The sequence below is a fragment of the Paralichthys olivaceus genome, chromosome 5 (genome assembly GCF_024713975.1).
Source record: "Paralichthys olivaceus isolate ysfri-2021 chromosome 5, ASM2471397v2, whole genome shotgun sequence".
Classification (NCBI taxonomy): Eukaryota; Metazoa; Chordata; class Actinopteri; order Pleuronectiformes; family Paralichthyidae; genus Paralichthys; species Paralichthys olivaceus.
In genome coordinates, this window is record NC_091097.1 from 23,203,547 (window position 1) to 23,229,908 (window position 26,362).

At 42.2% G+C, this 26,362-nt stretch overlaps 29 non-coding genes and 6 pseudogenes across 29 annotated transcripts; all 35 read left to right on the top strand.

Annotated features, from left to right (window-relative positions):
- Positions 1–5,235: 5,235 nt before the first annotated feature.
- LOC138408050 (5S ribosomal RNA) lies at positions 5,236–5,354 on the top strand. Its single transcript, XR_011241368.1, has one exon. It is a non-coding gene; the product is annotated as a 5S ribosomal RNA (ribosomal RNA).
- Positions 5,355–5,844: 490 nt separating this feature from the next.
- LOC138408051 (5S ribosomal RNA) lies at positions 5,845–5,963 on the top strand. Its single transcript, XR_011241369.1, has one exon. It is a non-coding gene; the product is annotated as a 5S ribosomal RNA (ribosomal RNA).
- Positions 5,964–6,453: 490 nt separating this feature from the next.
- On the top strand, positions 6,454–6,572 carry LOC138408263 (5S ribosomal RNA). Its single transcript, XR_011241582.1, has one exon. It is a non-coding gene; the product is annotated as a 5S ribosomal RNA (ribosomal RNA).
- Positions 6,573–7,062: 490 nt separating this feature from the next.
- On the top strand, positions 7,063–7,181 carry LOC138408378 (5S ribosomal RNA). Its single transcript, XR_011241697.1, has one exon. It is a non-coding gene; the product is annotated as a 5S ribosomal RNA (ribosomal RNA).
- A 490-nt stretch (positions 7,182–7,671) lies between these two features.
- On the top strand, positions 7,672–7,780 carry LOC138409582 (5S ribosomal RNA; annotated as a pseudogene).
- Positions 7,781–8,270: 490 nt separating this feature from the next.
- On the top strand, positions 8,271–8,389 carry LOC138408052 (5S ribosomal RNA). The gene has a single exon (XR_011241370.1). It is a non-coding gene; the product is annotated as a 5S ribosomal RNA (ribosomal RNA).
- A 490-nt stretch (positions 8,390–8,879) lies between these two features.
- LOC138408408 (5S ribosomal RNA) lies at positions 8,880–8,998 on the top strand. The gene has a single exon (XR_011241727.1). It is a non-coding gene; the product is annotated as a 5S ribosomal RNA (ribosomal RNA).
- A 490-nt stretch (positions 8,999–9,488) lies between these two features.
- On the top strand, positions 9,489–9,607 carry LOC138408053 (5S ribosomal RNA). The gene has a single exon (XR_011241371.1). It is a non-coding gene; the product is annotated as a 5S ribosomal RNA (ribosomal RNA).
- A 490-nt stretch (positions 9,608–10,097) lies between these two features.
- LOC138409849 (5S ribosomal RNA) lies at positions 10,098–10,216 on the top strand (annotated as a pseudogene).
- A 490-nt stretch (positions 10,217–10,706) lies between these two features.
- On the top strand, positions 10,707–10,825 carry LOC138408581 (5S ribosomal RNA). The gene has a single exon (XR_011241900.1). It is a non-coding gene; the product is annotated as a 5S ribosomal RNA (ribosomal RNA).
- Positions 10,826–11,315: 490 nt separating this feature from the next.
- LOC138409850 (5S ribosomal RNA) lies at positions 11,316–11,434 on the top strand (annotated as a pseudogene).
- A 490-nt stretch (positions 11,435–11,924) lies between these two features.
- Positions 11,925–12,043, top strand: LOC138408054 (5S ribosomal RNA). Its single transcript, XR_011241372.1, has one exon. It is a non-coding gene; the product is annotated as a 5S ribosomal RNA (ribosomal RNA).
- A 490-nt stretch (positions 12,044–12,533) lies between these two features.
- Positions 12,534–12,652, top strand: LOC138408055 (5S ribosomal RNA). Its single transcript, XR_011241373.1, has one exon. It is a non-coding gene; the product is annotated as a 5S ribosomal RNA (ribosomal RNA).
- A 490-nt stretch (positions 12,653–13,142) lies between these two features.
- On the top strand, positions 13,143–13,261 carry LOC138408057 (5S ribosomal RNA). The gene has a single exon (XR_011241375.1). It is a non-coding gene; the product is annotated as a 5S ribosomal RNA (ribosomal RNA).
- Positions 13,262–13,751: 490 nt separating this feature from the next.
- Positions 13,752–13,870, top strand: LOC138409344 (5S ribosomal RNA). Its single transcript, XR_011242664.1, has one exon. It is a non-coding gene; the product is annotated as a 5S ribosomal RNA (ribosomal RNA).
- A 490-nt stretch (positions 13,871–14,360) lies between these two features.
- On the top strand, positions 14,361–14,479 carry LOC138408058 (5S ribosomal RNA). The gene has a single exon (XR_011241376.1). It is a non-coding gene; the product is annotated as a 5S ribosomal RNA (ribosomal RNA).
- Positions 14,480–14,969: 490 nt separating this feature from the next.
- On the top strand, positions 14,970–15,088 carry LOC138408059 (5S ribosomal RNA). Its single transcript, XR_011241377.1, has one exon. It is a non-coding gene; the product is annotated as a 5S ribosomal RNA (ribosomal RNA).
- A 490-nt stretch (positions 15,089–15,578) lies between these two features.
- On the top strand, positions 15,579–15,697 carry LOC138408582 (5S ribosomal RNA). Its single transcript, XR_011241901.1, has one exon. It is a non-coding gene; the product is annotated as a 5S ribosomal RNA (ribosomal RNA).
- A 490-nt stretch (positions 15,698–16,187) lies between these two features.
- On the top strand, positions 16,188–16,306 carry LOC138409852 (5S ribosomal RNA; annotated as a pseudogene).
- Positions 16,307–16,796: 490 nt separating this feature from the next.
- Positions 16,797–16,915, top strand: LOC138408060 (5S ribosomal RNA). Its single transcript, XR_011241378.1, has one exon. It is a non-coding gene; the product is annotated as a 5S ribosomal RNA (ribosomal RNA).
- A 490-nt stretch (positions 16,916–17,405) lies between these two features.
- On the top strand, positions 17,406–17,524 carry LOC138408061 (5S ribosomal RNA). Its single transcript, XR_011241379.1, has one exon. It is a non-coding gene; the product is annotated as a 5S ribosomal RNA (ribosomal RNA).
- Positions 17,525–18,014: 490 nt separating this feature from the next.
- On the top strand, positions 18,015–18,133 carry LOC138408063 (5S ribosomal RNA). Its single transcript, XR_011241380.1, has one exon. It is a non-coding gene; the product is annotated as a 5S ribosomal RNA (ribosomal RNA).
- Positions 18,134–18,623: 490 nt separating this feature from the next.
- On the top strand, positions 18,624–18,742 carry LOC138409345 (5S ribosomal RNA). The gene has a single exon (XR_011242665.1). It is a non-coding gene; the product is annotated as a 5S ribosomal RNA (ribosomal RNA).
- A 490-nt stretch (positions 18,743–19,232) lies between these two features.
- Positions 19,233–19,351, top strand: LOC138409346 (5S ribosomal RNA). Its single transcript, XR_011242666.1, has one exon. It is a non-coding gene; the product is annotated as a 5S ribosomal RNA (ribosomal RNA).
- A 490-nt stretch (positions 19,352–19,841) lies between these two features.
- LOC138408064 (5S ribosomal RNA) lies at positions 19,842–19,960 on the top strand. Its single transcript, XR_011241381.1, has one exon. It is a non-coding gene; the product is annotated as a 5S ribosomal RNA (ribosomal RNA).
- Positions 19,961–20,450: 490 nt separating this feature from the next.
- On the top strand, positions 20,451–20,569 carry LOC138409853 (5S ribosomal RNA; annotated as a pseudogene).
- Positions 20,570–21,059: 490 nt separating this feature from the next.
- Positions 21,060–21,178, top strand: LOC138408065 (5S ribosomal RNA). Its single transcript, XR_011241382.1, has one exon. It is a non-coding gene; the product is annotated as a 5S ribosomal RNA (ribosomal RNA).
- Positions 21,179–21,668: 490 nt separating this feature from the next.
- On the top strand, positions 21,669–21,787 carry LOC138409347 (5S ribosomal RNA). The gene has a single exon (XR_011242667.1). It is a non-coding gene; the product is annotated as a 5S ribosomal RNA (ribosomal RNA).
- A 490-nt stretch (positions 21,788–22,277) lies between these two features.
- Positions 22,278–22,396, top strand: LOC138408066 (5S ribosomal RNA). Its single transcript, XR_011241383.1, has one exon. It is a non-coding gene; the product is annotated as a 5S ribosomal RNA (ribosomal RNA).
- Positions 22,397–22,886: 490 nt separating this feature from the next.
- LOC138408067 (5S ribosomal RNA) lies at positions 22,887–23,005 on the top strand. Its single transcript, XR_011241385.1, has one exon. It is a non-coding gene; the product is annotated as a 5S ribosomal RNA (ribosomal RNA).
- Positions 23,006–23,495: 490 nt separating this feature from the next.
- Positions 23,496–23,614, top strand: LOC138408583 (5S ribosomal RNA). The gene has a single exon (XR_011241902.1). It is a non-coding gene; the product is annotated as a 5S ribosomal RNA (ribosomal RNA).
- Positions 23,615–24,104: 490 nt separating this feature from the next.
- LOC138409854 (5S ribosomal RNA) lies at positions 24,105–24,223 on the top strand (annotated as a pseudogene).
- A 490-nt stretch (positions 24,224–24,713) lies between these two features.
- LOC138408069 (5S ribosomal RNA) lies at positions 24,714–24,832 on the top strand. Its single transcript, XR_011241387.1, has one exon. It is a non-coding gene; the product is annotated as a 5S ribosomal RNA (ribosomal RNA).
- Positions 24,833–25,322: 490 nt separating this feature from the next.
- LOC138408070 (5S ribosomal RNA) lies at positions 25,323–25,441 on the top strand. Its single transcript, XR_011241388.1, has one exon. It is a non-coding gene; the product is annotated as a 5S ribosomal RNA (ribosomal RNA).
- Positions 25,442–25,931: 490 nt separating this feature from the next.
- Positions 25,932–26,050, top strand: LOC138408071 (5S ribosomal RNA). The gene has a single exon (XR_011241389.1). It is a non-coding gene; the product is annotated as a 5S ribosomal RNA (ribosomal RNA).
- Positions 26,051–26,362: the final 312 nt, after the last annotated feature.

Below are 26,362 nucleotides of genomic sequence, written 5' to 3' on the forward strand. Positions count from 1 at the left end.
GCGAGAGTGAAAACAGCGAGGACAGAGACACGGAGGACATGGAGAGTGTGGACGAGGGAGTTGAGGAGGGACCGGTGAGCACGAGCGGAGCAGGAGAGGTGCAGAAGGACGACGGGAGAGAGGAAAAGAATGGAGCGACGGAGGAGGCGGTGAAGGTGGACGCCGACAAGGAGAGAGGAGAGAGGGAGCCGGCGGAGAGGAAGGTGACGAGGAAAGGAAAGAGAGACGGAGCGGACAAGGCAGAACTGGAGACCGAGGAGAAAAGGCAAGGAAAGGATGCAGAGGTGGACGCAGGCAGGAGGAGAGGAGAGAAGATGCGGGCGGCGACGGCAGAGGAGAAGGACAAAACGGAAGGAAAGGAAGACGGAGCGGACAAGGCAGGCATGGAGACGGAGGAGAAGGAGGAGAAAAGGCGAGGGAAAGACAAGACGGGGGAGAGGAGGAAAGTGACAGACGGAGCGACTCCCACAGAGGCCGGTGAGGAGTCACACGCGTCACAAACGGTAGATTCCGAAACTGATATGGAACTGTCTGAGAAAATAACGCAAATTAGGAAGCGACAGAATACAGAGAGGCACAATAGGATGAATAAGAAAAGCAAAAATAAGAACAAAAAATGAAACTAAGCATCCTAATAATAATAATGATTGAAATAATATCAATTAATGCAAGAGGGCTAAGAAATAAAAGTAAGAGAGAACAGATGTATGGATTGGGGAAAAGTGACATAATATGTATCCAGGAGACACACTGGGATGAAAGGAGTATGAGAGAAGTGGAGAAGGAATGGATGGGAGATGTGTATGCAAGCAATGGGTATGGGGAAGCAGGGGGGGTAGCGATTTTAATAAAAAGAGGAGTGATAGAGGATGTGAGCAAGTGTGACGATGGGGAAGATGGCAGGATGATAGGGATAAAATTTAAATATAGGAATGAAAACATAAAACTGATAAATGTGCATGCACCAAATGAGGAGAAAGAGAGAAAGAGGATGTTTGAAAAAATGGGAACAATGTGTGATGGCAACTGTATGATAGTAGGAGACTTTAATGTGTGGTGTGGGAAATTGGATGTGGCGGAGAACATGTGTTTTAAGAATGATACATCGAGAGGAATGTTAGAAAAGATTAAAAGTGTGAAAGGACTGAGTGATGTATGGAGAGAAAGAAATCCTGAGGGGAGAGAGTACTCACGAATGCAAGTGGTGAAGGGAAAATTAAAACAGAGTAGGATAGATTTAGTATTGAGCACAAAGGGCATAGCAGAAAGGATAAGTGGTATAGATTACAAAATCACAACTATTAGTGATCACAAGGTGCTAAAATTTACAATAGGAAGGGAAACAGAGAGAAGAGGAGGGGGACTGTGGTGCATGAATGGGGAGTTGCTGAGAGATGAAAAATATAAAAAAGAAGTGAGAGAATACATAAGGTGGGAGAAGGATGACAGGATGTATGAGGAAGATATAGGGAGGTGGTGGGAAGGGGTAAAAGAGGGAGTACGGACCATGAGCATAAAACACAGTAGGAAGAGGGGGAAAACACAGAGAGAGAAGGAAAAAAAGTTAAAAGAGGAGTTGAGAGAAGAGGAAAAGAAAGCTGAGGAGGATGGCAAGTATGATTTGGGGGAATATATAAAGAAGAAAGATGAACTGAAAAAGATAGAACAGGGAAAGTGCAAGGGAGCAATAATTAGAAGTAAGGCAAGAGATGTAGTAGAGGGGGAAAATGTACAAGTTATTTCTTAGGGCTAGAGAAGGTAAGGCAAAAGAATAACTATTTTGAGCAAGTGGAGGGAAAGAGAGGGGAAAGAATAACTGACTTTGTAGGGATAGTGGAAAGAGTAGGAGAATTCTATAGGGAGTTATTTAAGAAAGAAGAAGTAGATGAGGAGAGTCGCAGGCAGGTGATAGAAAAGATGGAAGCTAGGCTGAGTGATGAGGACAGAGAAGGATGTGAAGGAGAGATAACTAAGGGAGAGATAGGGAAAGCAATAGATGAGTTAGGCAGAAATAAAAGTCCAGGGATAGATGGGATAATAGGAGAGTTTTATATAGAGTTTAAGGAAGAATTAGTGCCAGTGTTAGATAGATTATTTAGGTATATAGAAGAGAAGGGAGAGATGCCACACAGCATGACAATAGGGCTAGTTAGTATAATTTACAAAAAAGGGAGCAGGGACAAATTAGAAAATTACAGACCACTCACAATGTTAAATGGTGATTATAAAATATTAGCAAAGGTATTAGCGAATAGGATAAAGGGGGTTATAGGGACGGTGGTGGGAAGCACACAAGCATATAGCATACCAGGAAGAGACATAGCCGACACAATAAGCAGTATTAGGGACACCATCACACACATGAAGGGGAACAATATAGGGATAGTAGCGAGTTTGGATCTGAATAAAGCATTTGACAGAGTAGATCATGGGTATTTATATAAGGTATTAGATAAAGTGGGTTTTGGAAATAGGATGATAAGATGGATAAGGAGGATGTATGAAAGAGCAGCGAGTAAGATAAAAATAAACGGGATAGTGACAGAGGAGTTTAGATTAGAGAGATCAGTTAGACAGGGATGTCCGCTATCGGCTCTGCTGTACGCCTTGTCAGCAGAGCCGCTAGCGGCACTAATATTGCAAAATAGAGGGATTAAGGGCATAGAACTACCGGGTGGACAGATGAGCACGCTATATCAATATGCAGACGACACAACAGTGACAGTTAGGGACAAAGAAAGTGTAGTAGAGGTTTTAAAAAGTGTAGAGCAGTATGGTAGGGCATCAGGAGCAAAAGTAAACATAGAGAAATCAGAGATAATGTACATAGGGGAGAACAGAGAAGAGAGGGAGGAGATCAGAATGAAGGAAAACAAAGGGTATATGAAGGTGTTAGGTGTAAATTTAGGGATAGAGGAGAAAGAAGGGAGAGATAGGCAGTATGAGGGGATAGTGAATAGGATTAGAAAGACGTTAGGGTTTTGGAAGAGAAGAGGATTGAAGCTAAAAGGGAAGGTAATTGTAGTAAATTGTTTAATAATGAGCAAGCTGGTGTATGTGATGAATGTGATGGATGTGCCTGAGAAAGTGATGAAAGAAGTGGGAGGGATGGTGAGTGACTTTTTGTGGGATGGGAAGGGGGTTAGAATAGCAAGGGAAGTACTAGAAAATGAGTATGAAGATGGGGGACTGAAACTGGTTAACTTAGAGAGGAAAAAAAAAGCACTGAGGGTGAAAATGATGGTGAGATACTTAAAGAATAAAAGTGATCAGGTGTGGAAGGTGTGTTTAACAGAAGCTATCAACAAAACTGGAGGGTGTGGTGAGAGTGGAGTGTATATGAAAATGAAAAAAGGGATGTTAGATGGAGTGACTGATTATTACAAAGAGATGCTGGGAGCGTGGGGAGAGTTTCTGAGTTTCGTGAAGTATGAATGCAAAAATGTAAAGCAGGTATGGGAGCAGCCAGCGTTTTTAAATCCAAAAATCACAGTGGAAGGGGAGACCATCTTTAACAGGGTAATATGGAGAGCAGGGATAAGGAAGGTGAGGGACATGGTGTACGAGTACACACCGGGTTTTATGAGGGCACAGGTGATTGTAGATGAGGTCAGGGGGAATGGGGATGAAATATGGCCGGGTACAGCTGAAGGGGTCATAGAAAAAATAAAAAAAGCAATGCCCAAAGAATGGAAGGAAATGATTGAGAGAGAGAACGTGAACGGAGGAGAAGATGAAATAGATATGTATGTAGGGGAAGGGGAGTGCAAGTTGAGTCTGAAGGATGTAAAAACAAGGATGATATATGAATGTATGAGGGAGAAAGAACTGAGGAGGCCGGCTGCAGAGAAAGTGTGGGTCAAAGTAATGGATAACATGGATGCAAAGCAAATATGGACCAATCTGAGAGTGAAGTGGAACACGACTGAATGTGAACACTTTGACTACATGCTAAGGCACAACAGGATATACAACAACCTGATAAAGAGCAAGTTTGACCGGGAGGTGGGAAAGGAATGTGACGTATGTGAAGTGGGAGTGGAGACATGTATGCATGAGTTTGTTGAATGTGGGGAACTAAGGGTGTACTTTGGGAAAATAAGGGAGTTAATAAATAGGTGCTGGGAGGGAGACTTTGTGGGGAGAAGCGAATGGAAGAAGCTGTGGTTGTTTGGAGTGGTGGAGAGAAAGAGAGGATGCAATGTAAATCTGTTAAACTATGTCCTGAGCCACGCACGATATGCAGTGAAACTAAGGAGAAACACTGCGCAGTATGAAAGGAGAAAATGTGACGTGTGGAATGTTTTTAAAAATTTGACAGAAAGGGATGTGAAAGTGATGTACAGCTACATTGGGAAAGACGACTTTCAGAAAGGGTTTGTGGACGGGAGCACCTTCATAGAAATAACGAATGGAGATGTGAATGAGGTGAGAATGGATTTTGGTTAAGATTTGTTTTGGGCCTTTTTGTTTTTGGTTGGTTTTATTGCTTTTATTGATTTGTGTGTTTCCTGTATCGAGTGATGTATACATGTGAAAAGTTAAGACCTGACAGAGGCAAACATGTAAACGAACGATGTAAAAAACAAATGTATGTAAAAAAAATGTAAATTCAATCTATTTTTGATAATAAAAGAAAAAAAAAAAAACACGCCCGATCTCGTCCGATCTCGGAAGCTAAGCAGGGTCGGGCCTGGTTAGTACTTGAATGGGAGACCGCCTGGGAATACCAGGTGCTGTAAGCTTTTTAGACTTTTCTTTGCAGAGGGCGCTGTTGCTGCTGCTTCAGAGGAGACACCTCTTGGAAAGAGCAGGAAAGACTGTTCATCAAAGGAAAAAAGAATATGGAACCCTCACATCATCACTGAAAGGTGAAAGTGAGCATTCATCAGATTTGTTTCTAATCAAAACACTACTTTATTCATGTTTTATTAACATATCATTTTCAAATGGTCTTATTTGGAGAGAGCGATGAGAGAGCAGGGAGTTTACTCTGCATCAGGGAAACAACTGGATATGAAACACTGACAATATTGCTGAAGGTCATTTTTGAAAATTGTAATGATTTTTTTCTTGCAACGATATGACAAAATTGCACCTTGAGATTGATTTTGGAACAATTGACCCTCCCGCCCACCCACACCTCAAGATGCTATGGTTGCAAAGCAACAGAAGAACCATTGATGATGGTGATGATTCACATGTATAAAGGAGGTATTGTGGGTGGAGTTAATCGCTTACGGCCATACCACCCTGAACACGCCCGATCTCGTCCGATCTCGGAAGCTAAGCAGGGTCGGGCCTGGTTAGTACTTGAATGGGAGACCGCCTGGGAATACCAGGTGCTGTAAGCTTTTTAGACTTTTCTTTGCAGAGGGCGCTGTTGCTGCTGCTTCAGAGGAGACACCTCTTGGAAAGAGCAGGAAAGACTGTTCATCAAAGGAAAAAAGAATATGGAACCCTCACATCATCACTGAAAGGTGAAAGGGAGCATTCATCAGATTTGTTTCTAATCAAAACACTACTTTATTCATGTTTTATTAACATATCATTTTCAAATTGTCTTATTTGGAGAGAGCGATGAGAGAGCAGGGAGTTTACTCTGCATCAGGGAAACAACTGGATATGAAACACTGACAATATTGCTGAAGGTCATTTTTGAAAATTGTAATGATTTTTTTCTTGCAACGATATGACAAAATTGCACCTTGAGATTGATTTTGGAACAATTGACCCTCCCGCCCACCCACACCTCAAGATGCTATGGTTGCAAAGCAACAGAAGAACCATTGATGATGGTGATGATTCACATGTATAAAGGAGGTATTGTGGGTGGAGTTAATCGCTTACGGCCATACCACCCTGAACACGCCCGATCTCGTCCGATCTCGGAAGCTAAGCAGGGTCGGGCCTGGTTAGTACTTGAATGGGAGACCGCCTGGGAATACCAGGTGCTGTAAGCTTTTTAGACTTTTCTTTGCAGAGGGCGCTGTTGCTGCTGCTTCAGAGGAGACACCTCTTGGAAAGAGCAGGAAAGACTGTTCATCAAAGGAAAAAAGAATATGGAACCCTCACATCATCACTGAAAGGTGAAAGTGAGCATTCATCAGATTTGTTTCTAATCAAAACACTACTTTATTCATGTTTTATTAACATATCATTTTCAAATGGTCTTATTTGGAGAGAGCGATGAGAGAGCAGGGAGTTTACTCTGCATCAGGGAAACAACTGGATATGAAACACTGACAATATTGCTGAAGGTCATTTTTGAAAATTGTAATGATTTTTTTCTTGCAACGATATGACAAAATTGCACCTTGAGATTGATTTTGGAACAATTGACCCTCCCGCCCACCCACACCTCAAGATGCTATGGTTGCAAAGCAACAGAAGAACCATTGATGATGGTGATGATTCACATGTATAAAGGAGGTATTGTGGGTGGAGTTAATCGCTTACGGCCATACCACCCTGAACACGCCCGATCTCGTCTGATCTCGGAAGCTAAGCAGGGTCGGGCCTGGTTAGTACTTGAATGGGAGACCGCCTGGGAATACCAGGTGCTGTAAGCTTTTTAGACTTTTCTTTGCAGAGGGCGCTGTTGCTGCTGCTTCAGAGGAGACACCTCTTGGAAAGAGCAGGAAAGACTGTTCATCAAAGGAAAAAAGAATATGGAACCCTCACATCATCACTGAAAGGTGAAAGTGAGCATTCATCAGATTTGTTTCTAATCAAAACACTACTTTATTCATGTTTTATTAACATATCATTTTCAAATGGTCTTATTTGGAGAGAGCGATGAAAGAGCAGGGAGTTTACTCTGCATCAGGGAAACAACTGGATATGAAACACTGACAATATTGCTGAAGGTCATTTTTGAAAATTGTAATGATTTTTTTCTTGCAACGATATGACAAAATTGCACCTTGAGATTGATTTTGGAACAATTGACCCTCCTGCCCACCCACACCTCAAGATGCTATGGTTGCAAAGCAACAGAAGAACCATTGATGATGGTGATGATTCACATGTATAAAGGAGGTATTGTGGGTGGAGTTAATCGCTTATGGCCATACCACCCTGAACACGCCCGATCTCGTCCGATCTCGGAAGCTAAGCAGGGTCGGGCCTGGTTAGTACTTGAATGGGAGACCGCCTGGGAATACCAGGTGCTGTAAGCTTTTTAGACTTTTCTTTGCAGAGGGCGCTGTTGCTGCTGCTTCAGAGGAGACACCTCTTGGAAAGAGCAGGAAAGACTGTTCATCAAAGGAAAAAAGAATATGGAACCCTCACATCATCACTGAAAGGTGAAAGTGAGCATTCATCAGATTTGTTTCTAATCAAAACACTACTTTATTCATGTTTTATTAACATATCATTTTCAAATGGTCTTATTTGGAGAGAGCGATGAGAGAGCAGGGAGTTTACTCTGCATCAGGGAAACAACTGGATATGAAACACTGACAATATTGCTGAAGGTCATTTTTTAAAATTGTAATGATTTTTTTCTTGCAACGATATGACAAAATTGCACCTTGAGATTGATTTTGGAACAATTGACCCTCCCGCCCACCCACACCTCAAGATGCTATGGTTGCAAAGCAACAGAAGAACCATTGATGATGGTGATGATTCACATGTATAAAGGAGGTATTGTGGGTGGAGTTAATCGCTTACGGCCATACCACCCTGAACACGCCCGATCTCGGAAGCTAAGCAGGGTCGGGCCTGGTTAGTACTTGAATGGGAGACCGCCTGGGAATACCAGGTGCTGTAAGCTTTTTAGACTTTTCTTTGCAGAGGGCGCTGTTGCTGCTGCTTCAGAGGAGACACCTCTTGGAAAGAGCAGGAAAGACTGTTCATCAAAGGAAAAAAGAATATGGAACCCTCACATCATCACTGAAAGGTGAAAGGGAGCATTCATCAGATTTGTTTCTAATCAAAACACTACTTTATTCATGTTTTATTAACATATCATTTTCAAATTGTCTTATTTGGAGAGAGCGATGAAAGAGCAGGGAGTTTACTCTGCATCAGGGAAACAACTGGATATGAAACACTGACAATATTGCTGAAGGTCATTTTTGAAAATTGTAATGATTTTTTTCTTGCAACGATATGACAAAATTGCACCTTGAGATTGATTTTGGAACAATTGACCCCCCCGCCCACCCACACCTCAAGATGCTATGGTTGCAAAGCAACAGAAGAACCATTGATGATGGTGATGATTCACATGTATAAAGGAGGTATTGTGGGTGGAGTTAATCGCTTACGGCCATACCACCCTGAACACGCCCGATCTCGTCCGATCTCGGAAGCTAAGCAGGGTCGGGCCTGGTTAGTACTTGAATGGGAGACCGCCTGGGAATACCAGGTGCTGTAAGCTTTTTAGACTTTTCTTTGCAGAGGGCGCTGTTGCTGCTGCTTCAGAGGAGACACCTCTTGGAAAGAGCAGGAAAGACTGTTCATCAAAGGAAAAAAGAATATGGAACCCTCACATCATCACTGAAAGGTGAAAGTGAGCATTCATCAGATTTGTTTCTAATCAAAACACTACTTTATTCATGTTTTATTAACATATCATTTTCAAATGGTCTTATTTGGAGAGAGCGATGAGAGAGCAGGGAGTTTACTCTGCATCAGGGAAACAACTGGATATGAAACACTGACAATATTGCTGAAGGTCATTTTTTAAAATTGTAATGATTTTTTTCTTGCAACGATATGACAAAATTGCACCTTGAGATTGATTTTGGAACAATTGACCCTCCCGCCCACCCACACCTCAAGATGCTATGGTTGCAAAGCAACAGAAGAACCATTGATGATGGTAATGATTCACATGTATAAAGGAGGTATTGTGGGTGGAGTTAATCGCTTACGGCCATACCACTCTGAACACGCCCGATCTCGTCCGATCTCGGAAGCTAAGCAGGGTCGGGCCTGGTTAGTACTTGAATGGGAGACCGCCTGGGAATACCAGGTGCTGTAAGCTTTTTAGACTTTTCTTTGCAGAGGGCGCTGTTGCTGCTGCTTCAGAGGAGACACCTCTTGGAAAGAGCAGGAAAGACTGTTCATCAAAGGAAAAAAGAATATGGAACCCTCACATCATCACTGAAAGGTGAAAGGGAGCATTCATCAGATTTGTTTCTAATCAAAACACTACTTTATTCATGTTTTATTAACATATCATTTTCAAATGGTCTTATTTGGAGAGAGCGATGAGAGAGCAGGGAGTTTACTCTGCATCAGGGAAACAACTGGATATGAAACACTGACAATATTGCTGAAGGTCATTTTTGAAAATTGTAATGATTTTTTTCTTGCAACGATATGACAAAATTGCACCTTGAGATTGATTTTGGAACAATTGACCCTCCCGCTCACCCACACCTCAAGATGCTATGGTTGCAAAGCAACAGAAGAACCATTGATGATGGTGATGATTCACATGTATAAAGGAGGTATTGTGGGTGGAGTTAATCGCTTACGGCCATACCACCCTGAACACGCCCGATCTCGTCCGATCTCGGAAGCTAAGCAGGGTCGGGCCTGGTTAGTACTTGAATGGGAGACCGCCTGGGAATACCAGGTGCTGTAAGCTTTTTAGACTTTTCTTTGCAGAGGGCGCTGTTGCTGCTGCTTCAGAGGAGACACCTCTTGGAAAGAGCAGGAAAGACTGTTCATCAAAGGAAAAAAGAATATGGAACCCTCACATCATCACTGAAAGGTGAAAGTGAGCATTCATCAGATTTGTTTCTAATCAAAACACTACTTTATTCATGTTTTATTAACATATCATTTTCAAATGGTCTTATTTGGAGAGAGCGATGAAAGAGCAGGGAGTTTACTCTGCATCAGGGAAACAACTGGATATGAAACACTGACAATATTGCTGAAGGTCATTTTTGAAAATTGTAATGATTTTTTTCTTGCAACGATATGACAAAATTGCACCTTGAGATTGATTTTGGAACAATTGACCCTCCCGCCCACCCACACCTCAAGATGCTATGGTTGCAAAGCAACAGAAGAACCATTGATGATGGTGATGATTCACATGTATAAAGGAGGTATTGTGGGTGGAGTTAATCACTTAAGGCCATACCACCCTGAACAAGCCCGATCTTGTCCGATCTCGGAAGCTAAGCAGGGTCGGGCCTGGTTAGTACTTGAATCGGAGACCGCCTGGGAATACCAGGTGCTGTAAGCTTTTTAGACTTTTCTTTGCAGAGGGCGCTGTTGCTGCTGCTTCAGAGGAGACACCTCTTGGAAAGAGCAGGAAAGACTGTTCATCAAAGGAAAAAAGAATATGGAACCCTCACATCATCACTGAAAGGTGAAAGTGAGCATTCATCAGATTTGTTTCTAATCAAAACACTACTTTATTCATGTTTTATTAACATATCATTTTCAAATTGTCTTATTTGGAGAGAGCGATGAAAGAGCAGGGAGTTTACTCTGCATCAGGGAAACAACTGGATATGAAACACTGACAATATTGCTGAAGGTCATTTTTGAAAATTGTAATGATTTTTTTCTTGCAACGATATGACAAAATTGCACCTTGAGATTGATTTTGGAACAATTGACCCTCCCGCCCACCCACACCTCAAGATGCTATGGTTGCAAAGCAACAGAAGAACCATTGATGATGGTGATGATTCACATGTATAAAGGAGGTATTGTGGGTGGAGTTAATCGCTTACGGCCATACCACCCTGAACATGCCCGATCTCGTCCGATCTCGGAAGCTAAGCAGGGTGGGGCCTGGTTAGTACTTGAATGGGAGACCGCCTGGGAATACCAGGTGCTGTAAGCTTTTTAGACTTTTCTTTGCAGAGGGCGCTGTTGCTGCTGCTTCAGAGGAGACACCTCTTGGAAAGAGCAGGAAAGACTGTTCATCAAAGGAAAAAAGAATATGGAACCCTCACATCATCACTGAAAGGTGAAAGTGAGCATTCATCAGATTTGTTTCTAATCAAAACACTACTTTATTCATGTTTTATTAACATATCATTTTCAAATGGTCTTATTTGGAGAGAGCGATGAAAGAGCAGGGAGTTTACTCTTCATAAGGGAAACAACTGGATATGAAACACTGACAATATTGCTGAAGGTCATTTTTGAAAATTGTAATGATTTTTTTCTTGCAACGATATGACAAAATTGCACCTTGAGATTGATTTTGGAACAATTGACCGCCCCGCCCACCCACACCTCAAGATGCTATGGTTGCAAAGCAACAGAAGAACCATTGATGATGGTGATGATTCACATGTATAAAGGAGGTATTGTGGGTGGAGATAATCACTTAAGGCCATACCACCCTGAACAAGCCCGATCTTGTCCGATCTCGGAAGCTAAGCAGGGTCGGGCCTGGTTAGTACTTGAATCGGAGACCGCCTGGGAATACCAGGTGCTGTAAGCTTTTTAGACTTTTCTTTGCAGAGGGCGCTGTTGCTGCTGCTTCAGAGGAGACACCTCTTGGAAAGAGCAGGAAAGACTGTTCATCAAAGGAAAAAAGAATATGGAACCCTCACATCATCACTGAAAGGTGAAAGGGAGCATTCATCAGATTTGTTTCTAATCAAAACACTACTTTATTCATGTTTTATTAACATATCATTTTCAAATTGTCTTATTTGGAGAGAGCGATGAAAGAGCAGGGAGTTTACTCTGCATCAGGGAAACAACTGGATATGAAACACTGACAATATTGCTGAAGGTCATTTTTGAAAATTGTAATGATTTTTTTCTTGCAACGATATGACAAAATTGCACCTTGAGATTGATTTTGGAACAATTGACCCTCCCGCCCACCCACACCTCAAGATGCTATGGTTGCAAAGCAACAGAAGAACCATTGATGATGGTGATGATTCACATGTATAAAGGAGGTATTGTGGGTGGAGTTAATCGCTTACGGCCATACCACCCTGAACACGCCCGATCTCGTCCGATCTCGGAAGCTAAGCAGGGTCGGGCCTGGTTAGTACTTGAATGGGAGACCGCCTGGGAATACCAGGTGCTGTAAGCTTTTTAGACTTTTCTTTGCAGAGGGCGCTGTTGCTGCTGCTTCAGAGGAGACACCTCTTGGAAAGAGCAGGAAAGACTGTTCATCAAAGGAAAAAAGAATATGGAACCCTCACATCATCACTGAAAGGTGAAAGGGAGCATTCATCAGATTTGTTTCTAATCAAAACACTACTTTATTCATGTTTTATTAACATATCATTTTCAAATGGTCTTATTTGGAGAGAGCGATGAAAGAGCAGGGAGTTTACTCTGCATCAGGGAAACAACTGGATATGAAACACTGACAATATTGCTGAAGGTCATTTTTGAAAATTGTAATGATTTTTTTCTTGCAACGATATGACAAAATTGCACCTTGAGATTGATTTTGGAACAATTGACCCTCCCGCCCACCCACACCTCAAGATGCTATGGTTGCAAAGCAACAGAAGAACCATTGATGATGGTGATGATTCACATGTATAAAGGAGGTATTGTGGGTGGAGTTAATCGCTTACGGCCATACCACCCTGAACACGCCCGATCTCGTCCGATCTCGGAAGCTAAGCAGGGTCGGGCCTGGTTAGTACTTGAATGGGAGACCGCCTGGGAATACCAGGTGCTGTAAGCTTTTTAGACTTTTCTTTGCAGAGGGCGCTGTTGCTGCTGCTTCAGAGGAGACACCTCTTGGAAAGAGCAGGAAAGACTGTTCATCAAAGGAAAAAAGAATATGGAACCCTCACATCATCACTGAAAGGTGAAAGTGAGCATTCATCAGATTTGTTTCTAATCAAAACACTACTTTATTCATGTTTTATTAACATATCATTTTCAAATGGTCTTATTTGGAGAGAGCGATGAAAGAGCAGGGAGTTTACTCTGCATCAGGGAAACAACTGGATATGAAACACTGACAATATTGCTGAAGGTCATTTTTGAAAATTGTAATGATTTTTTTCTTGCAACGATATGACAAAATTGCACCTTGAGATTGATTTTGGAACAATTGACCGCCCCGCCCACCCACACCTCAAGATGCTATGGTTGCAAAGCAACAGAAGAACCATTGATGATGGTGATGATTCACATGTATAAAGGAGGTATTGTGGGTGGAGTTAATCGCTTACGGCCATACCACCCTGAACACGCCCGATCTCGTCCGATCTCGGAAGCTAAGCAGGGTCGGGCCTGGTTAGTACTTGAATGGGAGACCGCCTGGGAATACCAGGTGCTGTAAGCTTTTTAGACTTTTCTTTGCAGAGGGCGCTGTTGCTGCTGCTTCAGAGGAGACACCTCTTGGAAAGAGCAGGAAAGACTGTTCATCAAAGGAAAAAAGAATATGGAACCCTCACATCATCACTGAAAGGTGAAAGGGAGCATTCATCAGATTTGTTTCTAATCAAAACACTACTTTATTCATGTTTTATTAACATATCATTTTCAAATTGTCTTATTTGGAGAGAGCGATGAGAGAGCAGGGAGTTTACTCTGCATCAGGGAAACAACTGGATATGAAACACTGACAATATTGCTGAAGGTCATTTTTGAAAATTGTAATGATTTTTTTCTTGCAACGATATGACAAAATTGCACCTTGAGATTGATTTTGGAACAATTGACCCTCCCGCTCACCCACACCTCAAGATGCTATGGTTGCAAAGCAACAGAAGAACCATTGATGATGGTAATGATTCACATGTATAAAGGAGGTATTGTGGGTGGAGTTAATCGCTTACGGCCATACCACCCTGAACACGCCCGATCTCGTCCGATCTCGGAAGCTAAGCAGCGTGGGGCCTGGTTAGTACTTGAATGAGAGACTGCCTGGGAATACCAGGTGCTGTAAGCTTTTTAGACTTTTCTTTGCAGAGGGCGCTGTTGCTGCTGCTTCAGAGGAGACACCTCTTGGAAAGAGCAGGAAAGACTGTTCATCAAAGGAAAAAAGAATATGGAACCCTCACATCATCACTGAAAGGTGAAAGGGAGCATTCATCAGATTTGTTTCTAATCAAAACACTACTTTATTCATGTTTTATTAACATATCATTTTCAAATGGTCTTATTTGGAGAGAGCGATGAAAGAGCAGGGAGTTTACTCTGCATCAGGGAAACAACTGGATATGAAACACTGACAATATTGCTGAAGGTCATTTTTGAAAATTGTAATGATTTTTTTCTTGCAACGATATGACAAAATTGCACCTTGAGATTGATTTTGGAACAATTGACACTCCCGCCCACCCACACCTCAAGATGCTATGGTTGCAAAGCAACAGAAGAACCATTGATGATGGTGATGATTCACATGTATAAAGGAGGTATTGTGGGTGGAGTTAATCGCTTACGGCCATACCACCCTGAACACGCCCGATCTCGTCCGATCTCGGAAGCTAAGCAGGGTCGGGCCTGGTTAGTACTTGAATGGGAGACCGCCTGGGAATACCAGGTGCTGTAAGCTTTTTAGACTTTTCTTTGCAGAGGGCGCTGTTGCTGCTGCTTCAGAGGAGACACCTCTTGGAAAGAGCAGGAAAGACTGTTCATCAAAGGAAAAAAGAATATGGAACCCTCACATCATCACTGAAAGGTGAAAGTGAGCATTCATCAGATTTGTTTCTAATCAAAACACTACTTTATTCATGTTTTATTAACATATCATTTTCAAATGGTCTTATTTGGAGAGAGCGATGAAAGAGCAGGGAGTTTACTCTGCATCAGGGAAACAACTGGATATGAAACACTGACAATATTGCTGAAGGTCATTTTTGAAAATTGTAATGATTTTTTTCTTGCAACGATATGACAAAATTGCACCTTGAGATTGATTTTGGAACAATTGACCCTCCCGCCCACCCACACCTCAAGATGCTATGGTTGCAAAGCAACAGAAGAACCATTGATGATGGTGATGATTCACATGTATAAAGGAGGTATTGTGGGTGGAGTTAATCGCTTACGGCCATACCACCCTGAACACGCCCGATCTCGTCCGATCTCGGAAGCTAAGCAGGGTCGGGCCTGGTTAGTACTTGAATGGGAGACCGCCTGGGAATACCAGGTGCTGTAAGCTTTTTAGACTTTTCTTTGCAGAGGGCGCTGTTGCTGCTGCTTCAGAGGAGACACCTCTTGGAAAGAGCAGGAAAGACTGTTCATCAGAGGAAAAAAGAATATGGAACCCTCACATCATCACTGAAAGGTGAAAGTGAGCATTCATCAGATTTGTTTCTAATCAAAACACTACTTTATTCATGTTTTATTAACATATCATTTTCAAATGGTCTTATTTGGAGAGAGCGATGAAAGAGCAGGGAGTTTACTCTGCATCAGGGAAACAACTGGATATGAAACACTGACAATATTGCTGAAGGTCATTTTTGAAAATTGTAATGATTTTTTTCTTGCAACGATATGACAAAATTGCACCTTGAGATTGATTTTGGAACAATTGACCCTCCCGCCCACCCACACCTCAAGATGCTATGGTTGCAAAGCAACAGAAGAACCATTGATGATGGTGATGATTCACATGTATAAAGGAGGTATTGTGGGTGGAGTTAATCGCTTACGGCCATACCACCCTGAACATGCCCGATCTCGTCCGATCTCGGAAGCTAAGCAGGGTGGGGCCTGGTTAGTACTTGAATGGGAGACCGCCTGGGAATACCAGGTGCTGTAAGCTTTTTAGACTTTTCTTTGCAGAGGGCGCTGTTGCTGCTGCTTCAGAGGAGACACCTCTTGGAAAGAGCAGGAAAGACTGTTCATCAAAGGAAAAAAGAATATGGAACCCTCACATCATCACTGAAAGGTGAAAGGGAGCATTCATCAGATTTGTTTCTAATCAAAACACTACTTTATTCATGTTTTATTAACATATCATTTTCAAATGGTCTTATTTGGAGAGAGCGATGAAAGAGCAGGGAGTTTACTCTGCATCAGGGAAACAACTGGATATGAAACACTGACAATATTGCTGAAGGTCATTTTTGAAAATTGTAATGATTTTTTTCTTGCAACGATATGACAAAATTGCACCTTGAGATTGATTTTGGAACAATTGACCCTCCCGCCCACCCACACCTCAAGATGCTATGGTTGCAAAGCAACAGAAGAACCATTGATGATGGTGATGATTCACATGTATAAAGGAGGTATTGTGGGTGGAGTTAATCACTTAAGGCCATACCACCCTGAACAAGCCCGATCTTGTCCGATCTCGGAAGCTAAGCAGGGTCGGGCCTGGTTAGTACTTGAATCGGAGACCGCCTGGGAATACCAGGTGCTGTAAGCTTTTTAGACTTTTCTTTGCAGAGGGCGCTGTTGCTGCTGCTTCAGAGGAGACACCTCTTGGAAAGAGCAGGAAAGACTGTTCATCAAAGGAAAAAAGAATATGGAACCCTCACATCATCACTGAAAGGTGAAAGTGAGCATTCATCAGATTTGTTTCTAATCAAAACACTACTTTATTCATGTTTTATTAACATATCATTTTCAAATGGTCTTATTTGGAGAGAGCGATGAAAGAGCAGGGAGTTTACTCTGCATCAGGGAAACAACTGGATATGAAACACTGACAATATTGCTGAAGGTCATTTTTGAAAATTGTAATGATTTTTTTCTTGCAACGATATGACAAAATTGCACCTTGAGATTGATTTTGGAACAATTGACCGCCCCGCCCACCCACACCTCAAGATGCTATGGTTGCAAAGCAACAGAAGAACCATTGATGATGGTGATGATTCACATGTATAAAGGAGGTATTGTGGGTGGAGTTAATCGCTTACGGCCATACCACCCTGAACACGCCCGATCTCGTCCGATCTCGGAAGCTAAGCAGGGTCGGGCCTGGTTAGTACTTGAATGGGAGACCGCCTGGGAATACCAGGTGCTGTAAGCTTTTTAGACTTTTCTTTGCAGAGGGCGCTGTTGCTGCTGCTTCAGAGGAGACACCTCTTGGAAAGAGCAGGAAAGACTGTTCATCAAAGGAAAAAAGAATATGGAACCCTCACATCATCACTGAAAGGTGAAAGTGAGCATTCATCAGATTTGTTTCTAATCAAAACACTACTTTATTCATGTTTTATTAACATATCATTTTCAAATGGTCTTATTTGGAGAGAGCGATGAAAGAGCAGGGAGTTTACTCTGCATCAGGGAAACAACTGGATATGAAACACTGACAATATTGCTGAAGGTCATTTTTGAAAATTGTAATGATTTTTTTCTTGCAACGATATGACAAAATTGCACCTTGAGATTGATTTTGGAACAATTGACCGCCCCGCCCACCCACACCTCAAGATGCTATGGTTGCAAAGCAACAGAAGAACCATTGATGATGGTGATGATTCACATGTATAAAGGAGGTATTGTGGGTGGAGTTAATCGCTTACGGCCATACCACCCTGAACACGCCCGATCTCGTCCGATCTCGGAAGCTAAGCAGGGTCGGGCCTGGTTAGTACTTGAATGGGAGACCGCCTGGGAATACCAGGTGCTGTAAGCTTTTTAGACTTTTCTTTGCAGAGGGCGCTGTTGCTGCTGCTTCAGAGGAGACACCTCTTGGAAAGAGCAGGAAAGACTGTTCATCAAAGGAAAAAAGAATATGGAACCCTCACATCATCACTGAAAGGTGAAAGGGAGCATTCATCAGATTTGTTTCTAATCAAAACACTACTTTATTCATGTTTTATTAACATATCATTTTCAAATTGTCTTATTTGGAGAGAGCGATGAAAGAGCAGGGAGTTTACTCTGCATCAGGGAAACAACTGGATATGAAACACTGACAATATTGCTGAAGGTCATTTTTGAAAATTGTAATGATTTTTTTCTTGCAACGATATGACAAAATTGCACCTTGAGATTGATTTTGGAACAATTGACCCTCCCGCCCACCCACACCTCAAGATGCTATGGTTGCAAAGCAACAGAAGAACCATTGATGATGGTGATGATTCACATGTATAAAGGAGGTATTGTGGGTGGAGTTAATCGCTTACGGCCATACCACCCTGAACACGCCCGATCTCGTCCGATCTCGGAAGCTAAGCAGGGTCGGGCCTGGTTAGTACTTGAATGGGAGACCGCCTGGGAATACCAGGTGCTGTAAGCTTTTTAGACTTTTCTTTGCAGAGGGCGCTGTTGCTGCTGCTTCAGAGGAGACACCTCTTGGAAAGAGCAGGAAAGACTGTTCATCAAAGGAAAAAAGAATATGGAACCCTCACATCATCACTGAAAGGTGAAAGGGAGCATTCATCAGATTTGTTTCTAATCAAAACACTACTTTATTCATGTTTTATTAACATATCATTTTCAAATTGTCTTATTTGGAGAGAGCGATGAGAGAGCAGGGAGTTTACTCTGCATCAGGGAAACAACTGGATATGAAACACTGACAATATTGCTGAAGGTCATTTTTGAAAATTGTAATGATTTTTTTCTTGCAACGATATGACAAAATTGCACCTTGAGATTGATTTTGGAACAATTGACCCTCCCGCTCACCCACACCTCAAGATGCTATGGTTGCAAAGCAACAGAAGAACCATTGATGATGGTAATGATTCACATGTATAAAGGAGGTATTGTGGGTGGAGTTAATCGCTTACGGCCATACCACCCTGAACACGCCCGATCTCGTCCGATCTCGGAAGCTAAGCAGCGTGGGGCCTGGTTAGTACTTGAATGAGAGACTGCCTGGGAATACCAGGTGCTGTAAGCTTTTTAGACTTTTCTTTGCAGAGGGCGCTGTTGCTGCTGCTTCAGAGGAGACACCTCTTGGAAAGAGCAGGAAAGACTGTTCATCAAAGGAAAAAAGAATATGGAACCCTCACATCATCACTGAAAGGTGAAAGGGAGCATTCATCAGATTTGTTTCTAATCAAAACACTACTTTATTCATGTTTTATTAACATATCATTTTCAAATTGTCTTATTTGGAGAGAGCGATGAAAGAGCAGGGAGTTTACTCTGCATCAGGGAAACAACTGGATATGAAACACTGACAATATTGCTGAAGGTCATTTTTGAAAATTGTAATGATTTTTTTCTTGCAACGATATGACAAAATTGCACCTTGAGATTGATTTTGGAACAATTGACCCTCCCGCTCACCCACACCTCAAGATGCTATGGTTGCAAAGCAACAGAAGAACCATTGATGATGGTAATGATTCACATGTATAAAGGAGGTATTGTGGGTGGAGTTAATCGCTTACGGCCATACCACCCTGAACACGCCCGATCTCGTCCGATCTCGGAAGCTAAGCAGCGTGGGGCCTGGTTAGTACTTGAATGAGAGACTGCCTGGGAATACCAGGTGCTGTAAGCTTTTTAGACTTTTCTTTGCAGAGGGCGCTGTTGCTGCTGCTTCAGAGGAGACACCTCTTGGAAAGAGCAGGAAAGACTGTTCATCAAAGGAAAAAAGAATATGGAACCCTCACATCATCACTGAAAGGTGAAAGGGAGCATTCATCAGATTTGTTTCTAATCAAAACACTACTTTATTCATGTTTTATTAACATATCATTTTCAAATTGTCTTATTTGGAGAGAGCGATGAAAGAGCAGGGAGTTTACTCTGCATCAGGGAAACAACTGGATATGAAACACTGACAATATTGCTGAAGGTCATTTTTGAAAATTGTAATGATTTTTTTCTTGCAACGATATGACAAAATTGCACCTTGAGATTGATTTTGGAACAATTGACCCTCCCGCCCACCCACACCTCAAGATGCTATGGTTGCAAAGCAACAGAAGAACCATTGATGATGGTGATGATTCACATGTATAAAGGAGGTATTGTGGGTGGAGTTAATCGCTTACGGCCATACCACCCTGAACACGCCCGATCTCGTCCGATCTCGGAAGCTAAGCAGGGTCGGGCCTGGTTAGTACTTGAATGGGAGACCGCCTGGGAATACCAGGTGCTGTAAGCTTTTTAGACTTTTCTTTGCAGAGGGCGCTGTTGCTGCTGCTTCAGAGGAGACACCTCTTGGAAAGAGCAGGAAAGACTGTTCATCAAAGGAAAAAAGAATATGGAACCCTCACATCATCACTGAAAGGTGAAAGGGAGCATTCATCAGATTTGTTTCTAATCAAAACACTACTTTATTCATGTTTTATTAACATATCATTTTCAAATGGTCTTATTTGGAGAGAGCGATGAAAGAGCAGGGAGTTTACTCTGCATCAGGGAAACAACTGGATATGAAACACTGACAATATTGCTGAAGGTCATTTTTGAAAATTGTAATGATTTTTTTCTTGCAACGATATGACAAAATTGCACCTTGAGATTGATTTTGGAACAATTGACCGCCCCGCCCACCCACACCTCAAGATGCTATGGTTGCAAAGCAACAGAAGAACCATTGATGATGGTGATGATTCACATGTATAAAGGAGGTATTGTGGGTGGAGTTAATCACTTAAGGCCATACCACCCTGAACAAGCCCGATCTTGTCCGATCTCGGAAGCTAAGCAGGGTCGGGCCTGGTTAGTACTTGAATCGGAGACCGCCTGGGAATACCAGGTGCTGTAAGCTTTTTAGACTTTTCTTTGCAGAGGGCGCTGTTGCTGCTGCTTCAGAGGAGACACCTCTTGGAAAGAGCAGGAAAGACTGTTCATCAAAGGAAAAAAGAATATGGAACCCTCACATCATCACTGAAAGGTGAGAGTGAGCATTCATCAGATTTGTTTCTAATCAAAACACTACTTTATTCATGTTTTATTAACATATCATTTTCAAATTGTCTTATTTGGAGAGAGCGATGAAAGAGCAGGGAGTTTACTCTGCATCAGGGAAACAACTGGATATGAAACACTGACAATATTGCTGAAGGTCATTTTTGAAAATTGTAATGATTTTTTTCTTGCAACGATATGACAAAATTGCACCTTGAGATTGATTTTGGAACAATTGACCGCCCCGCCCACCCACACCTCAAGATGCTATGGTTGCAAAGCAACAGAAGAACCATTGATGATGGTGATGATTCACATGTATAAAGGAGGTATTGTGGGTGGAGTTAATCGCTTACGGCCATACCACCCTGAACACGCCCGATCTCGTCCGATCTCGGAAGCTAAGCAGGGTCGGGCCTGGTTAGTACTTGAATGGGAGACCGCCTGGGAATACCAGGTGCTGTAAGCTTTTTAGACTTTTCTTTGCAGAGGGCGCTGTTGCTGCTGCTTCAGAGGAGACACCTCTTGGAAAGAGCAGGAAAGACTGTTCATCAAAGGAAAAAAGAATATGGAACCCTCACATCATCACTGAAAGGTGAAAGGGAGCATTCATCAGATTTGTTTCTAATCAAAACACTACTTTATTCATGTTTTATTAACATATCATTTTCAAATTGTCTTATTTGGAGAGAGCGATGAGAGAGCAGGGAGTTTACTCTGCATCAGGGAAACAACTGGATATGAAACACTGACAATATTGCTGAAGGTCATTTTTGAAAATTGTAATGATTTTTTTCTTGCAACGATATGACAAAATTGCACCTTGAGATTGATTTTGGAACAATTGACCCTCCCGCTCACCCACACCTCAAGATGCTATGGTTGCAAAGCAACAGAAGAACCATTGATGATGGTAATGATTCACATGTATAAAGGAGGTATTGTGGGTGGAGTTAATCGCTTACGGCCATACCACCCTGAACACGCCCGATCTCGTCCGATCTCGGAAGCTAAGCAGCGTGGGGCCTGGTTAGTACTTGAATGAGAGACTGCCTGGGAATACCAGGTGCTGTAAGCTTTTTAGACTTTTCTTTGCAGAGGGCGCTGTTGCTGCTGCTTCAGAGGAGACACCTCTTGGAAAGAGCAGGAAAGACTGTTCATCAAAGGAAAAAAGAATATGGAACCCTCACATCATCACTGAAAGGTGAAAGGGAGCATTCATCAGATTTGTTTCTAATCAAAACACTACTTTATTCATGTTTTATTAACATATCATTTTCAAATGGTCTTATTTGGAGAGAGCGATGAAAGAGCAGGGAGTTTACTCTGCATCAGGGAAACAACTGGATATGAAACACTGACAATATTGCTGAAGGTCATTTTTGAAAATTGTAATGATTTTTTTCTTGCAACGATATGACAAAATTGCACCTTGAGATTGATTTTGGAACAATTGACACTCCCGCCCACCCACACCTCAAGATGCTATGGTTGCAAAGCAACAGAAGAACCATTGATGATGGTGATGATTCACATGTATAAAGGAGGTATTGTGGGTGGAGTTAATCGCTTACGGCCATACCACCCTGAACACGCCCGATCTCGTCCGATCTCGGAAGCTAAGCAGGGTCGGGCCTGGTTAGTACTTGAATGGGAGACCGCCTGGGAATACCAGGTGCTGTAAGCTTTTTAGACTTTTCTTTGCAGAGGGCGCTGTTGCTGCTGCTTCAGAGGAGACACCTCTTGGAAAGAGCAGGAAAGACTGTTCATCAAAGGAAAAAAGAATATGGAACCCTCACATCATCACTGAAAGGTGAAAGTGAGCATTCATCAGATTTGTTTCTAATCAAAACACTACTTTATTCATGTTTTATTAACATATCATTTTCAAATGGTCTTATTTGGAGAGAGCGATGAAAGAGCAGGGAGTTTACTCTGCATCAGGGAAACAACTGGATATGAAACACTGACAATATTGCTGAAGGTCATTTTTGAAAATTGTAATGATTTTTTTCTTGCAACGATATGACAAAATTGCACCTTGAGATTGATTTTGGAACAATTGACCCTCCCGCCCACCCACACCTCAAGATGCTATGGTTGCAAAGCAACAGAAGAACCATTGATGATGGTGATGATTCACATGTATAAAGGAGGTATTGTGGGTGGAGTTAATCGCTTACGGCCATACCACCCTGAACACGCCCGATCTCGTCCGATCTCGGAAGCTAAGCAGGGTCGGGCCTGGTTAGTACTTGAATGGGAGACCGCCTGGGAATACCAGGTGCTGTAAGCTTTTTAGACTTTTCTTTGCAGAGGGCGCTGTTGCTGCTGCTTCAGAGGAGACACCTCTTGGAAAGAGCAGGAAAGACTGTTCATCAGAGGAAAAAAGAATATGGAACCCTCACATCATCACTGAAAGGTGAAAGTGAGCATTCATCAGATTTGTTTCTAATCAAAACACTACTTTATTCATGTTTTATTAACATATCATTTTCAAATGGTCTTATTTGGAGAGAGCGATGAAAGAGCAGGGAGTTTACTCTGCATCAGGGAAACAACTGGATATGAAACACTGACAATATTGCTGAAGGTCATTTTTGAAAATTGTAATGATTTTTTTCTTGCAACGATATGACAAAATTGCACCTTGAGATTGATTTTGGAACAATTGACCCTCCCGCCCACCCACACCTCAAGATGCTATGGTTGCAAAGCAACAGAAGAACCATTGATGATGGTGATGATTCACATGTATAAAGGAGGTATTGTGGGTGGAGTTAATCGCTTACGGCCATACCACCCTGAACATGCCCGATCTCGTCCGATCTCGGAAGCTAAGCAGGGTGGGGCCTGGTTAGTACTTGAATGGGAGACCGCCTGGGAATACCAGGTGCTGTAAGCTTTTTAGACTTTTCTTTGCAGAGGGCGCTGTTGCTGCTGCTTCAGAGGAGACACCTCTTGGAAAGAGCAGGAAAGACTGTTCATCAAAGGAAAAAAGAATATGGAACCCTCACATCATCACTGAAAGGTGAAAGGGAGCATTCATCAGATTTGTTTCTAATCAAAACACTACTTTATTCATGTTTTATTAACATATCATTTTCAAATGGTCTTATTTGGAGAGAGCGATGAAAGAGCAGGGAGTTTACTCTGCATCAGGGAAACAACTGGATATGAAACACTGACAATATTGCTGAAGGTCATTTTTGAAAATTGTAATGATTTTTTTCTTGCAACGATATGACAAAATTGCACCTTGAGATTGATTTTGGAACAATTGACCCTCCCGCCCACCCACACCTCAAGATGCTATGGTTGCAAAGCAACAGAAGAACCATTGATGATGGTGATGATTCACATGTATAAAGGAGGTATTGTGGGTGGAGTTAATCACTTAAGGCCATACCACCCTGAACAAGCCCGATCTTGTCCGATCTCGGAAGCTAAGCAGGGTCGGGCCTGGTTAGTACTTGAATCGGAGACCGCCTGGGAATACCAGGTGCTGTAAGCTTTTTAGACTTTTCTTTGCAGAGGGCGCTGTTGCTGCTGCTTCAGAGGAGACACCTCTTGGAAAGAGCAGGAAAGACTGTTCATCAAAGGAAAAAAGAATATGGAACCCTCACATCATCACTGAAAGGTGAAAGTGAGCATTCATCAGATTTGTTTCTAATCAAAACACTACTTTATTCATGTTTTATTAACATATCATTTTCAAATGGTCTTATTTGGAGAGAGCGATGAAAGAGCAGGGAGTTTACTCTGCATCAGGGAAACAACTGGATATGAAACACTGACAATATTGCTGAAGGTCATTTTTGAAAATTGTAATGATTTTTTTCTTGCAACGATATGACAAAATTGCACCTTGAGATTGATTTTGGAACAATTGACCGCCCCGCCCACCCACACCTCAAGATGCTATGGTTGCAAAGCAACAGAAGAACCATTGATGATGGTGATGATTCACATGTATAAAGGAGGTATTGTGGGTGGAGTTAATCGCTTACGGCCATACCACCCTGAACACGCCCGATCTCGTCCGATCTCGGAAGCTAAGCAGGGTCGGGCCTGGTTAGTACTTGAATGGGAGACCGCCTGGGAATACCAGGTGCTGTAAGCTTTTTAGACTTTTCTTTGCAGAGGGCGCTGTTGCTGCTGCTTCAGAGGAGACACCTCTTGGAAAGAGCAGGAAAGACTGTTCATCAAAGGAAAAAAGAATATGGAACCCTCACATCATCACTGAAAGGTGAAAGTGAGCATTCATCAGATTTGTTTCTAATCAAAACACTACTTTATTCATGTTTTATTAACATATCATTTTCAAATGGTCTTATTTGGAGAGAGCGATGAAAGAGCAGGGAGTTTACTCTGCATCAGGGAAACAACTGGATATGAAACACTGACAATATTGCTGAAGGTCATTTTTGAAAATTGTAATGATTTTTTTCTTGCAACGATATGACAAAATTGCACCTTGAGATTGATTTTGGAACAATTGACCGCCCCGCCCACCCACACCTCAAGATGCTATGGTTGCAAAGCAACAGAAGAACCATTGATGATGGTGATGATTCACATGTATAAAGGAGGTATTGTGGGTGGAGTTAATCGCTTACGGCCATACCACCCTGAACACGCCCGATCTCGTCCGATCTCGGAAGCTAAGCAGGGTCGGGCCTGGTTAGTACTTGAATGGGAGACCGCCTGGGAATACCAGGTGCTGTAAGCTTTTTAGACTTTTCTTTGCAGAGGGCGCTGTTGCTGCTGCTTCAGAGGAGACACCTCTTGGAAAGAGCAGGAAAGACTGTTCATCAAAGGAAAAAAGAATATGGAACCCTCACATCATCACTGAAAGGTGAAAGGGAGCATTCATCAGATTTGTTTCTAATCAAAACACTACTTTATTCATGTTTTATTAACATATCATTTTCAAATTGTCTTATTTGGAGAGAGCGATGAAAGAGCAGGGAGTTTACTCTGCATCAGGGAAACAACTGGATATGAAACACTGACAATATTGCTGAAGGTCATTTTTGAAAATTGTAATGATTTTTTTCTTGCAACGATATGACAAAATTGCACCTTGAGATTGATTTTGGAACAATTGACCCTCCCGCCCACCCACACCTCAAGATGCTATGGTTGCAAAGCAACAGAAGAACCATTGATGATGGTGATGATTCACATGTATAAAGGAGGTATTGTGGGTGGAGTTAATCGCTTACGGCCATACCACCCTGAACACGCCCGATCTCGTCCGATCTCGGAAGCTAAGCAGGGTCGGGCCTGGTTAGTACTTGAATGGGAGACCGCCTGGGAATACCAGGTGCTGTAAGCTTTTTAGACTTTTCTTTGCAGAGGGCGCTGTTGCTGCTGCTTCAGAGGAGACACCTCTTGGAAAGAGCAGGAAAGACTGTTCATCAAAGGAAAAAAGAATATGGAACCCTCACATCATCACTGAAAGGTGAAAGGGAGCATTCATCAGATTTGTTTCTAATCAAAACACTACTTTATTCATGTTTTATTAACATATCATTTTCAAATTGTCTTATTTGGAGAGAGCGATGAGAGAGCAGGGAGTTTACTCTGCATCAGGGAAACAACTGGATATGAAACACTGACAATATTGCTGAAGGTCATTTTTGAAAAT